The sequence below is a fragment of the Phaenicophaeus curvirostris genome, chromosome 1 (assembly GCF_032191515.1).
Source record: "Phaenicophaeus curvirostris isolate KB17595 chromosome 1, BPBGC_Pcur_1.0, whole genome shotgun sequence".
NCBI lineage: Eukaryota > Metazoa > Chordata > Aves > Cuculiformes > Cuculidae > Phaenicophaeus > Phaenicophaeus curvirostris.
In genome coordinates, this window is record NC_091392.1 from 53,244,668 (window position 1) to 53,257,126 (window position 12,459).

A 12,459-nucleotide genomic window follows, 5' to 3' on the forward strand; every position below is an offset into this window, starting at 1 on the left:
ACTGTACAGGTAAACCTGATAGGGGTATTTGTGCACATAAGCTCTATTACTTCAGTTGGATATAAGTATAGTTGAAATCTCAGGATAATAAGGGAAAGTTGCAGAATATTGTTTCTTGAAATCCTACTCAAGCCCCTTCCAGCCTTTGTTATTAAAAAAAATTCTGTCCTTAGTTATTAGGAAATGTATTTGCGTATAAATTCAAAGGTAGGTCTCAACAATCCATCCTGGCAATTCAAGTTATGATTGTGTATATTTTATGACAGGTATAGACCTTTTCTGTTTCGCTTTCATTGCTTCATTGGCTTGCCTGTCTTTTCATGCAATATTCTGTGTCATTTTCAAGTGGTCTATAAACTAAAAGCAAGGTTATTCAAGTCATCATTCATCTCTGATGTATTGACTACTTCATTACCAGACTACAATATTAAAATGGTGTATTGTTTCCTAATTAAGATTATTCCCTAAAAAGTTCAGCAGTTTTTTCCTTTATTGTGTCACAGTTATAAGAAGTGGTTTCTGTGTTCTTATTCAGAGGTCATTATGGCAACGTAAGTCAGATTCTACTCTGCAAATTAGGAACGAAAGACAAAATTTAGTGTTTGGAATACCATTGTAGTAAAATGTGATGCTGAAGGGCTGAGACACAAGAAGGTTCTCAGGCTCTCTGCCATGGGGAGCAGAGAGCTCTACTGAATGCAGATGAAAACTCTTTCTTCTGATTGTATAACTTCTGATCATACCACCAAATTCAGTCTCATTACTCCATGTTTATATGAGAGTAGCTGTGATAAAGCTACAGCTTACTTCTGCTTGGCTTATGTGTCTATGTAGCACAGGTGATCTCGAAGACTTTCACTTTGGGCACAGGACTTTGGAAAATTTGAAATAAATTTTCTTTGCATTTCTTTCTTTCTTTCACTTTCCCTTCCTTTTTTTTTTCCCCTCTTTCTTTCCATTTCCCTTTCCACCATGATGTTGTGTTGATCAGGAATCTGTGGTGTATGTTACCAGGAACATTCCAAACATTGCACAGGAAGCCCTGGTTTAACACTTGAAGCTTTATTTCTCCATCTCATCCATTTATTTTAGCACCTTGTCACAGGTATAGCCCATATCCTGTATGACAAGCATTAAACTATGAGGAAACACCCCTGTATTTCACATGTAAATCTCAGAGATTACTTTTTTCTCAGCATGAAGATGTTGGAACAGAAAATAAAATAGTTGGCATCAGCCCTAAAAAAACACATACCTCACAGAACAGCTAAGTGAAAAGAGTGGTCAGTTGGGACACAACAGTGTGTTGGTGGAGTATCAGGAATAAATAGACTGAGGACTTTCATCGTAGTGCATGTACATGCACACATTTATACTTTGTGCTCCCAGGATATGCAGGTGATCTTTCTGACTTCTAACCTTTTGGACTTTTTTTTGAGCTATCAGGAAAAAATATCAATACTCTGTATCATTTTAGAGGCTTACACGTCTATTATAATGCACTTTAATTCAGGCTGTAAGCCAGAGAAACCTATTCTTAGATGTCATTTAATGCAGGAGTCAGCTTATTTGATCACATGAAAATTTGGAGAGAGGTGAACAGCTTTTGTGGTTGTTTCTTGGGATAATACTGCCACAGTAGATTCCTCTAATTGAACTAGTGCTATAATTAGTTTTGTATAGCTGATTTACTGGTTTTGGATTTCAGTGGACTTAGGTGTAAAGCAGTGTTTCTCAAACTTAATATGCTTAGAGATGTTGGAATAGGGAACTAGTGGAAAAGCTGAAGAGAGATAAATCCCTGCGCAGCGGAGACATGATGCCACTTTATTGAACATAATGAGAAGTGACTTTTGCTCTAGTGACCAGAGAGAGTAGCAGTCCCCTCAAAGGCTGAAATGCAGGCAGCTGCTCACCTGTCCATTTTTTCTCTTCTTTTCCTGTTTTCCCCTTCTTTCCCCCCTCTCTTTCCTCTCTTCCCTCCTTCTTTCCCTATTTTCCCCTTTTTTTCCTTTCTTGTGTACCAGTCATCTGAACAGCTGAACTTTGTGCATGACTGTTGTATTAAGAAAATGTGAGTCTTGATAAGTGAACTGATACAAACTACTCAGCTACATGGTAGACTACCACAAACACCTAACAGATGGAAGAGAAAATGCATATGAATTTGGAAGAAGAGAATATGGCAGAAGGAAGAGTGCAGAAGCACCGGTTTTAATTATCTGTCAATGGAAATATTGTATTTGGCAGAACCTACAAGTTTTTCAAACTAAAACACTGGAGGAGATTATTTCAGATACTAGATTTGAATGTTGCTATAAAGTATGAGGCTTTTAATTGGATGTTTTTAATACACATTTTTAAGGAAGACTTAAAGTGAACAGCTTTAACTAAACCAAGTTGAACTTAGTAAATGCTTATTTATTTTTTTAATTCCCATCTTTGATTTCTCTGGGAAAGTTTTCTTCAAAACACCTTAACCACATCTGTTCTATATTGGCTCTCTTACATCCCACTTTACCTTGAACATTTAACTCAGGTATGCTGTTTTGGATATTTGAGGACCTCGGTAGCTTCTGTCATCAACAGATGGATGACATAATTGAAATGGTGTTCACTGACAATTGGATTGATTAGATTCCTGTGGTCAGGTGGGGTGGATCCAAGTATCAGTCTAGCCAGGTCAGACCAGTGACGTTACGGCCCAGAGATTTTTTAGTTTCAGATACAATATTGACCACTCACAAAAGAAATACAGATCTCCCATTTCTGTCTGCACTGAGCCTATTTCAAGAGAAGTTGGAGAAAGATGCTGTATAAAATTTGCAATGCAGAGAGATGAGATGTATTTTACAGTTAAATACTTAAGTGCTTGTCTATTTGAAAAGAAACAAAAGTTCTTCAATATCTTTTTGCTGAGGTGGCTAGTAGGATGCAGTGCAGTTGGGGAGTTTGAAGGCTTTCTGTATTAGCTTTCACTTAAATAAACAGGCAACCAACCAACCAACCGAAAAAAGCTGCATGGAAGTTTAAGTTCAAACATTTTACCTGCAATATTGTCTTATTTCCTTCATAATTTGCCATAAAGAAAAATAAAAAACAAACCCAGAACAAAACAAAAAAAACCAAACAAAAAAACCCAAAACCCAAAAATCAACCACTCCCCCCAACCCAAACCAACAAAGACCACTAAAACAGGTCTCATTTTATTTACTTGCTAAAAATAGGTTTTGCTACTATACCTCCTGAAGTGCATATAGTGGCCTCTCTCCAACATAATGAAAATGTAGTGGGGGAAAAAAAGAGAGAAAGAAAGAAGGAGTGAGGTTTCAGGATGAATGTGTGTGCAGACGTCCCTCCTCCCTTACATTTGTAATGGCTTAATGGTGGATTCTAGAACCCAACAGGGTTTTCAAATTAACTCTGATTTATTTATCACCATTGAGACCTCATTTTAAAATAATTTCCTTTGAATAATACATTCTTTCTAATAACTCTGAATTGTTTAATGATTCCTTTTTCATTATAAAAATGGATTATTCTCATTAAATTAATTATGCATTCACTTAATTAGGAAACTCACATTGATCATCTGCCATTTTCAGTGCATTCCCAGTTACAGATATAAAACAAAATGAAAACCATGCTGTCTGGTTAGGCAAAACTGAAGCGTATTAGCTATAGTCACATTGGAGGTTGAACCCATTAACATGTTTCCAAACATTCTAGCTTTTGATTTTACGTTCTCTTTCGCTTTTGAATGTGTGATAATTTAGGAGTTGTTTTAATGGTTTTTATCGTATTATCTGGGTTTTTAAAAACAAGTTTAACGTTTTAACTGCTGTTTCTATTTTTTTTTCACTTTCATCCTAAGTCTTTCTAAGCATTATTTCAGCACAGAACTTTTAGTCCTTTTTGATACCTAAATTTCTACCTGGATCTGCAAGCACTTTCTATCTGTCTTGCCTCCAAAGATGACTGCTTTACCACTCCTAAGTCCCAGCCTTAAAATGGATTACAGCTGCCATGGTTTAAGCTTCAAAATAAATTTCATTGTAATATGATAGCAGTGGGTTTTCAGGCACCATTTTTTTCAGTCTTTAAGTCATACACTTACATGTGTTAGTGAGTGTGAGAATTTACATATGTTTACAGATGTGCATTCGGTTTTCTTCTTAGCTATGATATACTTCCATTTAGTCACATAGTTCACAGTTCTGGAGTTTTGAGTCTTTGTTCTTCAGTGCCTGAAGAGCAGCCTGGGAGAGCTTGATTTTTCTAACATATACTTAAGCAAAAGATCTTATGACAAAAAAAGTGTAATAATGAAAAATAAAATGTCAAATTTATGTTGATAAGAAAGAGAAATATTGGCCATGACCTAGTAACAAAGTCTTACTCATTTCTTCAAATAGTTTTATGCCTGTGGAAGAAATGTCACTCTAGTATATAGGAAGGGCAGTTTTTATCTTTGTCAATGAAATGCATAAAACTCATTTCATAATCCGTAATTCCAGTGAATGAGTTGTCCATTTCTGACTGACAGGCTAGATAAATGAGGTATATGCAGAATAATAAATAAAATAGAGTGCATGGATCTGCTCCACTGGGAGCACCAGATGCTACATGGTGATTATGTATTGAGAAATTAAATTCCTTGATTAGATGAGGTCAAAGCCAAACAGATGTACTATGTCCATCACTAAGCCATTTTACCAGCCTTCCCAATATGCGCTCAGGAACCTTTCAACAAGTGAAAGGTTTCTTACCATTTTAAATCTTTTGGGAACCCTAACATTAAATGTACAGTGATTTTGTAGGGGAACTATAAAACAAATTTATGGTACTCAAATAACACATGTTCATAGAACATATGCACTTTTTGGAGGAAGAGTCTGTCGTGAGCATATGATGCGATCAAGTTTAAATCCTGTCGTTGGGCTGCAGCTTATACCTCCTCCTACAGTATCAATGAATGTCATTCCAGGAAGCTGGGATTCCTAGACCCAAAACAGGAAAAGAGATGTAACTGAAAAGGTTCATTAGACGTTCAAGCTTTTTGGTCCTAGGACTCTTTCCAGTAACTTCAAATTAAGAAAATCGTCATTTACTAGTAACACAGGGAGCATTTCTTACTCCCAAACTGAAACTGAACAAGAATATGCCAAAGCCTGATCTATTCAGAAGACTATACCAGTGTGAAGTCTTTCAGTTTTTCTTGGCAGCTGTGGAAAAATAAGCATATAAAGGCACAGGTACATAAGTTGTCAAGTTCTTTTTGTTGCTCTCCAGGCTGTTGCTATCACACAACATTAAAAGATTATTGTTACAAGCCACTATAATAACTATTTACTCCAAACTCCCTTTAGAACAAATCACTTAAGTGGAATGCAGTGGAGTATTTCTAAACAAACTAGGTCACCGATCCTAAACACTGTGGAATTTTCATGTTTCTAACTGTTCCCTGGAGTTTATTCTTAAATCTAATGATTCTGACATCCCAAATATATGGTTGACTTTGCTTCCTCAGCGCAATATACTTGTCTGCTTGAGAGATATGGTATAGAAACTGCAGATCACATACAGGGCTAGAAATGTGGCTTAATGCTTCTGTCATGCTGCCAAAATGTGGGATTTCTGCAGGAACTGTAACAGCCTGTGGCACAAACAACCCTGGACACTTCTTTGTTAATCATTGTATGTTTTAACTGATGAGAACCATCTCATTATGAAGACTTTTTAAGAGATAGCATGCAGCTGCTACAGAAGTGCAACTGAATTTCCTGTCCAGATTTCAGTTTTCCAAACCTTATACATCACTAGGTGTCTGGGGAATGACATAGGATTCAGAATCTTGCTTAGTATTTGTAAAACATGAGGTCCTCTGTCTTATATGTTTTCATCATTAATCTTAGAGTTTAGTGAGAGCTTCCAGTGATCCAGATGTGGTCACAAGTTCAGTCATCAAATCCCGAAGGCATGCAACTTAATTTTTTTCTCTCTTATCTCTGGTTGCGCTCTGGATGACATCCAATGGTATATTTAGCACAACTGCAACAGAGAAGTTTCTCAGATGAAGAAAAACACTAATAAAATGGATTTTTCTGAGCCAGTTCATATGCTGATGTTGCAGCACCCACTGGCTTGCATAGTCTTTAAATATATTTTATTTATATGCAATAATCTTCTCAATGGGAATCAATTCATAAGATAAAGTCCCCAGAAGCCTTTCCACTGTGAAGGCCAGAGAACAGCTTTAGATAAAGCTGAAATGGGATATAAAGAACAGTAAAAAAACCTAGAATGCTGCTACCATCTAGGTGATTCTGATCTAAGTTCTTTTGCTTCCCCTGTCACATCCTAGGCAAACAATTGTCTTAACAGGCCTGGAAAGCAGGATCTTTAAGCTAATATTCCCTTGCTGTGGGAACTGCTCATTCACAGCCAATTAATCTCTTTTGAAACTCTTAAAGTAAATTAGATTGTGTCTGTTGACTTGGCATCTTGCAACATTGATCCATCACCTGAAAAGCTTTGGAAATCAACTTAGGGACAAGGTTTCTCCTCTCATTTCTTCCACAGAATGCTATCAAAATTTTCCAGTCAGAAATCTCTGGTTACGTCTGCACTTTTGCTCTGCATTGCCACAGCAGAGCTAAAGTTGATGTGGTGGTTCTGCTTATTCTAATGATAGTGTCATTCAATGCTCAAGATAATGATCTTGTAGCCTTGCAGTGCTTCAAAAGACAGACACAGTGCATTGGGCCAGCCAGAACATGATCCCAAGTCTGATTTCTGTTAAAACTGTAAAAGCTTTGAAAGTACCAACTAACATTAGGCTTCAGATCCTCAGTGTTGAATGTACTGAAGGAGCTTCTAGTGGAGTTTCTTATAAACAGATTTGACAGTTGAGTCTATGATCATGATATATTCACTTTTCATGTTAATATAGTTGTTTAGGTTGCTGCTGTGGAAGTAGAAAATTCTTCCAAAGAAGATAAGACATAGAAGGCTTGGTAACAAATATATATTAAAAAAATCAAATGCTAGCTATTCCCTGTTATGGTGGGATTAGAAGTTTTTTTCTTCTTATTCAGAAGGTAGTTTGTTCGGTTTTGCCTGGATTACTGAAGATATCGTGACAAGAGTGTAAGTTGTTGAAGTCTAAGTAAGTGCAGAACCAACAGCATTCTGAGAACATGAAAAGTGGTTCTTTTTAAAAGCAGCGGTAGCAAGTTGAGCTCTTTCAGAAGCTACTCTGTTCTGGTACAAAGTACCTTTGAATGTTTGCCAGCAAGCAAAAGAGAGAACATTTCAATTAAAAAAAGATTGGTGCAACTTGCACTTTTATCTAGTAAAATAAAAGCTAACTGTGCCTATAGGGAATAGTTAAGCCCATAATAGAGGAAGGCAGTAATGTCTTTGTGCTCTGAACATAAAAGATGGTTACACACAGGCATATCCCAACCAATTAGTACCTTTCATATTACAATAATGCAGTAGAACTACCAATTTTAAACTGGTGTTGTTACACGTCTTAAAATGCTTTACAAGTGTTCATGATTATTTCAGAGACAATTATACAGGATAGAAAGCTGTATGTTTTCATCTCTGTGGATGAATATTGGTCAAAAATTTGGACAGAAGATGAAAATACATTGATTTTTTTGAGCTCCTAGGAACTGGATTTTTTTTTGTTCTTTAAATTACATATATACTTTTATCTTATTTTTCATTATTTTGCATATATTGCCTCAATATTTGTGGTCAAAGATAGACTCAAAACCACTTGACAATTTGCAAGAAAACAGTAAGTTTGAACAACTCTATAGGTACAGAATTCTTCACCTTTTATGCTATTTCTGATGCTTAGATATCTCTGCATAGAGAAAAATCTCTAAAAGGATAGTGAAGTACTGAATCAGTTTTCTGCTGTCCAAGGTCTTTAAGAACTCTAGGCTACACATTTACACTCAGCTCTGTGCTCTCTACCAAGAAAGGTGGGAACATCTGTTAAAAAAAATTAACATTGTTCCAGGAAAAGAACAATGTTGTTGAAGATCACACCTGAATCTTCTAGATTTCTAGAACTCCCAATCTAAAAGAACAGTAATGAGAAATAAGCTTTCCCTGAAGAAGGAAAACCTGGGATTGAGAGCATTTAGAAAGCTGTTTTCTCAAAAGCTTGTTCTGATTCAAAAAATCAGGCTACCATTATTTACGTTGTTGGCAAGAACCAGAGTTGTAACACCTGCAATAAGAAATCTCTGTATGTGATATTGGGCAGTGTCTCACAAATCATGCCGTTTGCCAGCTACCTGTCAGAGGAAAAAATCCTGCACGTAAATTTAGACCCACACAAGTGTTTCCTGGATCAAGGGGCTTGTGGATCAGACCTTCCAATCCGCCTTCAACGCCTTGCCAATATCCTGCTCTACTAGTGTTCTTCTCTTGGGAAAACACATCTTTATGGCTTTGACAGGAAATGTTTAGAAGTCTTGTTTTCAATGAGGAGAGTACAGCAGTAAACTGCCAATCCAGTTCATTTGTGTATGGATTTAAAATATCATAATAGAAGGAACGGTGGCTAATGTTTTCAAAATAGCATATCACTACTTAGATGCTTTAAAGTAAGTATTGACATGTGAATAATATTAATCTGCCTTTCAGGAGAACTTGGCAAATCAATTCTCAACTGAAAGTTTCCACTTTGTAGTTGATCTGTCTGGGCAAGAGTTAATGTTCTTCATAGCAGCCTGGATGGTGTTGTGTTTTGGAATTGTGGCTAAAAAAGCCACAATTGTTAAGACACCAATGTTTTGGCTGTTGCTAAACGGGGCTTGAACAGCATCACATCTTTCTCTTTTTCCCAACTCTGCTCCCTCGGTGAGTAAGTTGGGGATGGGCAGGTAACTGAGAGGGGGCACAACATGAAAAGCTGGTCTGAACAGGCCAAAGGGATGTGCCATACTGTATAACATCATGTTTGGCAATAAGAAATGGGATCGAAGAAAAAGAGAGATTTTTGGCTTCTGAGGTAGCTTTTGTTTGGAGGCTGGCTGGGCATCAGTATACATGTGAGAAGTTTTAAGCAATTTTCTTCTCTTTGCTGTTTTTGTTGTTTGGGGTTTTTTTTCTTCCTTTTTCTTTCCTTCATCTATTAATCTGTTTTTATCTGACTAAGTTTTCTTGCTTTTGTTCTTTCTGATTTCTCCCCTCACCCTGGTACAGTGGGGGTGAGTGAGCATCTATTTGAGTACTTGGGTGCTGGTAGGGGACAACCTACCTCTAGACACAGGTATTGACTTTTCCGCTAGATAAGAAGGTAGCAGTTAATTATAGTCCATCCAATTAAGAAAATGCTTAATCAGCAGCCTCTAATTAAATTGCCTCTACTCAGGCAATGAGCAAGACAGTTACAGGATATTCCCCTCTCTTGTCTGCACTCAATATCCTGGAAGGACTTGAGTGTGAAGAATGCTGTAGTAGTTTTAGGAGGGTCCTTTGAAGCATCTGCTACCTACCTACTCAGTATGAGTTACTGCCACTGTTACTACTACATCTAGTACAGAGGGGAGACTTGTTTATGGTAATGTATAGCCCTAGAATTTGCTTTTACTCATACTTGGCTGGTGTTGTACAATACTTGCAGTTGTTTTCAGTTAACTTTGGTAATCCTGTAATAACGATAATCCTTTACTATGTCATATAAAAGGATAATCCTCTTATAGTGACACTTCTAAAAAACCTAGTAGTAAATGGAGAGTGAATTCTTGTTTTAACAATTTTAAATATTAGTTTAGAGTTGTTGCTGACATTTTTTATTTGTCTGTGTAGACTAATAGAATGTATACAGCCAAATTCCTAGAAAAAGCTAATAAAAGCAAGCTTTTAACTAAAGCATCTAGCACTATTCTTGTGTTTCAGTAAATAGATATAATGGTGTCCTGTTCTAAGTTAGACTTCTTGCAGGAATGTAAAGCATGTATGAATTTTGTAGTATCTTGAGTATACATTGATCTTATGGACCTTTAAAAAAGCTAAGAATTTACCTAGTGTGTTGCTAAAGAGCACCAGGAAACCATTAGCATTGTTTTGAAATTATTCCTGATAATGTTACATTTTTAGAAATTGCATGGATGAAGTGCATGCATTTCACTGTTTAATAAATTAAATCTAAAGTCAATAAATTTGTTGATTATGTCACATGAAGTAGGATATATCAATTACATTTTATTACTCTAGGGGTAGTTATACATAAGATCCCTGTTGGGCTTCAGTTTTAAATATTTCATGCAGAAAACTAGAAGTATGCTTCTAAAGATGTATCTCTGAAAACCCTTGGGGATTTTTTATTAAAGAAAATAATGAGAAGTTTTTTTCTCCTTGTGGAACTAATTAGCTTAATGACTAGTTGACAATATTTTAAAATTCAAAGCTGCAAAATACTTTTCCTGAATTAAATTAAATATATAATTTTTGGGAAAAGATCTTGCATGCTCACTGTGTCTTGAAATCTAAGAGGTTTTGTCTTCTTTCTTCTGCCTGGTTGTATATTTGAATTGTACATCCAGTTACTCATGTCTCATTCTGCTAATCCAATGCTTTTGTTTACAGAAGAACCTTAATGTTAACAGATTAAAGCTGGTTTGCTTTAGCATGGGCTTAAAGATTAGGGATACTGTTGGGTTTTTTCGTTGGAAAAGAATTGGAATACTAGTTGGTCAAGCATGTTTCAAAGATTTCTCTTTAAAGAAAACAGGAATTCAGCCCAAATCAAGAGATATGAACTGCTTATTGTATTGGGTGGATTTATTTGTCTAAGGATTTTTTGATTCAGATCTGAGTTAGTCTTGCTACATATAAGGCATATCCTAATGTGGTACCCAAAAGGAAAAAAAAAGGGAAGGGGGGAGATGGGAAGAGCAAAGCTGTAGATTTTGTGAGCATTTTTTCCCCTTCATTACAGATTTCCATTAATGCTTCAAGTGAAGATTTCTAATTCTGAAGACAAATTTTCTTAGGACACAAACAGTTCTAAGATGTTTGGGTTTTTTTTTGTGGTTTTCTCCCTTTTTTATTTATTTATTTACTTATTGTTCTATCTAAGAAAGCCTTTTTGAAAATTATCTGTTTCTGGAAAAAAACAAACACAAAAGCATCATTATGCATGAAAGGATGGTGCATATTAGAGTCTGAATGTAACTTAAACAAGCAAAGCTGATCCTGTGAATGCCAAGAGGCACCCAAATGTTTTTCCAAGACCTTTTTGCAGATCTGAATAACTAAGAGGTAGATAACTATCCAAATAAATAATTTTCCATCCCTTGCTAAATTGAAATGTATCCACAGAGAAAGGAAAAACCAAGAAAAGCTGCCCTTCATCATTTTTTGTATTGATATAATTCTTTCTGGAAACATGTTCTTTGCACCAAAGCATCACTCGATTCACTATGCCCCTACAGACCTTGCTATCTCAGATTAAGTGGATTTCCTATGTATGGATATAGTGAGCATGTAAGTAACAGGGTATGTATGAGGAAAGGAGGTAAGAAAGGAAATAAATCCATTGCATGAGAGGAAATCATTTGTTCATGGCATATTGTTCCTGAAGAGGCCTGTGGCCTGTGATGGCTTGGTGGATTTTTGGTTGAATTATCTTACTTTATAAAGAAAGATAAAAAAGGAAGGATAGGATGCTGGAAGGTATGATCACTGTACTTTAAGACAGCTTTTTTAAATACAAAGTTACATAGACACAGAGTCTAGAAGGCTGAAACCCTTTGAAAAGTTCTTCATCCAAAAATAACAGATTTTACAAATTAGGTGTGAAAAATAATTAAAAGGAGCAGAAATAAGGTGGTTTGAATACCTTCCAAAGTGTTTTTTTTTTTCTTTTCTTCAAAGAAAACTCATTTTTATGGAGTTCTGCCAGTTCTTATGTGGAGTTTTTTTTGTTTTGAAACTACTGTACGTTAGGTAAAGTTTGGTAGATGCTAAATTATTCGTTCCTTTCAGTCTTAACTAGATTTAATTATTGTGATAAAGTCATTTGTAAAAATTCAGTAACTGGATTTTAGCCATCTTCTATTTCTTTACATGAAAGGTAAGGTTCCTGTGAGAAACTTTTAGAAAGCTACCTGTTGTAATTCTCCTATTACCAAAATATGTGATAAAATACTAATTCTTTGAGGTATAAATATATATAATAATTTTAAAGCCAAGTGTCATTTATAAGCTGAAGAATTATGTTGGCATAAGTATATGTATCAAAATGTGGTTTTATGTGATTTTGAGATATGTTCTTAAAGTGGGAATAGGCAAGGTCTTCAATAGCAAGCTTCTTGGGGACTGGGAGTATTGTTTTTTGGTGACTGAGTTTTACTGTGTCATTCTCCCTATTCATAAATATGTTCTGCAAACATTGCAGTTAGTTATTACCTGTCATATTTATTGCAC

General features: G+C 35.8%; 1 protein-coding gene across 1 annotated transcript in view; it reads left to right on the forward strand.

The window, feature by feature from the left end:
- Positions 1-12,459, forward strand: part of TMTC2 (transmembrane O-mannosyltransferase targeting cadherins 2) — a 247,617-nt gene that overhangs the window by 206,329 nt on the left and 28,829 nt on the right. The window lies entirely within an intron of this gene.